The sequence below is a fragment of the Propithecus coquereli genome, unplaced genomic scaffold (genome assembly GCF_000956105.1).
Source record: "Propithecus coquereli isolate 6110/MARCELLA unplaced genomic scaffold, Pcoq_1.0 Scaffold488, whole genome shotgun sequence".
Lineage (NCBI taxonomy): Eukaryota > Metazoa > Chordata > Mammalia > Primates > Indriidae > Propithecus > Propithecus coquereli.
Genome location: NW_012150707.1, coordinates 160301 through 162754, shown reverse-complemented (window position 1 = coordinate 162754; position 2454 = coordinate 160301). Strand labels below are relative to the sequence as shown.

General features: G+C 32.2%; 1 protein-coding gene across 1 annotated transcript in view; it reads left to right on the top strand.

Moving 5' to 3' along the window:
* The window catches only part of BCHE (butyrylcholinesterase), an 86115-nt gene that overhangs the window by 23014 nt on the left and 60647 nt on the right, over nt 1–2454 (top strand). The window lies entirely within an intron of this gene.

The window sequence follows — 2454 nt, the reverse complement described above, 5'->3', positions numbered from 1 at the left end:
GAAACTTTTCAAGTTTTTTAATGGAAAAACTACAAAGTAACATGTTAGAATAGAGAATACCAGATTATGAAAAGGTCAATATGATGCTTCTTTAAATAAAATATTGCAGCTCAATATTAATATATTAGCCTGCACTAACAATGAGTTTGTGAACATCTGCGTATTTTCATGTTGAAGTACAGATTCAATAACATGATTTATAACACTGCAACAGGTACAGATGAGTTGGAATTACATTATCACTTTTGCAATGAATGCTTTCTTGCATGGATTGTTTTGAATGTTACTAATTACATTATTTACAAGGTGATAACTCAGATATCACTACTGAAAAAGTAAGATTTTAATTCATATAATTAGTATTATATAATGTTAAGATCTAGGTAGCACAAAATATAAATAAAACATGTAAGAAATGCTTATTAAATCAAACTAAGTGACATGACAATGATATTACAACCTTTTAGATGTCATAGCAGTTGTTTTGAAACATATACAATGGAAATTACATTTATTGATTACATGCAGAACAAATATATTTTGGTAGTAGTTATAGTACTTGCTTTGCAATAAAAGTAACAAGCTATCTATATAAAAAAGTTTCAGAGACCAAATATTTGATGTTTGTTTTTTAAAGAAAATAATATTTAAATAAAACTAAGGGGTGAAAAATAGATGATCTTTGCTTTAGACTCAGAAGAAAACTAACTGAGGTAGTCAAGGGAGAGGAATGAGTACAACCTGGGATGCTGCAATTAATTTATTAAAATGCAGTTGAAAGCGAACCAGCTTTGTACCTATTCCTTTTTCCCTTCCAAAGCAGGTTTTCAAAAAAGAAAAAAAAAAATCCATCATAGTACTTTCTTCTCCAAACGCCCACTTCCATTTATTTAAGAGAAAAGACTTATTAATTATCAAGAAAAAGAAAAGGATTGTAGTAGCAGCAGTGCCTCTGAAACTCCTATTCTGTCAGGAATGAAAAATTTCATTTGGCCAAGCATGGTGGCTCACACCTGTAATCCTAGCACTTTGGGAGGCTGAGTCAGGAGAAAGGAGGATTGCTTGAGGTCAGGAATTGGAGACCAGCCTGAGGAAGAGTGAGACCTTGTCTCTACAAAAAAAATGGAAAAATTAGCTGGGCACAGTGGCACACACCTATAGTCCCAGCTACTTTGGAGGCTGAGGCAGGAGGATCGCTTGAAGCCAAGAGTGTGAGGTTGCAGTGAGCTATCATGACGCCACCGCACTCTATCCCAGGCAACAGAGTGAGACCCTGTCTAAAAAAAAAAAAAAAAATCATTAGTAAATGTCAGTTTTCAGGAAACATTAAATCATTGTTATATTTTATTTATTTATTATTATTCCTAGTCACATTATTCAGTCATAATGACATTTTGGTCAACAACCCACCCTATTTTCACTGTACCTTTTCTATGTTTAGATAGGTTTAGATGCACAAACAACATATCATTGTGTTACAACTGCCTACAATATTCAGTACAGTAACATACTGTATAGGTTTGTAGCCTAGAAGCAATAGGCTGTACCATACAGTGTAAGGGTGTAGTAGACTATACCATTATCCCCATGTCCTCAAATTTCAGTTATTTTGTCCACTGTAAAAATACAAGTAACTCTGGCTATGCTAACACATTTAATTTCATTATTTCCATATATTGTAATCAATTAACAAATTAGCATAACAGATGTACATTGAATCAACCCAGGGTGTAAAAAATTTTTAAGTCACTATCCTCTCCCACACATTGTAATACCAGCCACTGGTTCTCACCATTGACATTGTAATTCAGGTAGAGAAGCCTCTCACGGTTATTAAATTTTAGAGAAATTGCCTGATATATATACCAAGTTTTGCTTTTTATATTTCTCCGTAGGCCTTTTTAGTGGTAGCATGATTGTTAGTTTTCACAATTTGTAGGATAAATAATAACTACCATGTACTTTTTTTTACTTAACGTTCTATGAATAAACTGACTAAATTCTCTTCTGATTATAGACTAAAATTAGATAGAGGAAAATATCACTAGGCCAAAAGGATCACAGAGAAGACAATGAAAACAGACAAGGACAATAATGGAAGTCTATAGATTCTTAAAAGTTCTTAACCTACTTCACAGTTCTGTCAAGAGCCAGCCAACCATATTTTGGAGAATAAATGAGCTTATGTTTTCTCCTCCAACAAAGATAAAAATTATTTCTGACATAAATAGACTACCACTTATCTGTTCTTTTGGTAGAGATGTGTATATAGTCAGAAGTAATATTATGCAAGCCTAAAACAAACTTTTTATTTAAACTACTAGTTCTTCCTTACAGAGATTTGATAATAAATATCTCTAAAATGAAATATTTTTTAGTTTGTGTCACTTATTTCTTTTCTAAATTGAAAACTAAAATTTCTTCAACTGTTTTCTATTTTTTGCTACATAGGCC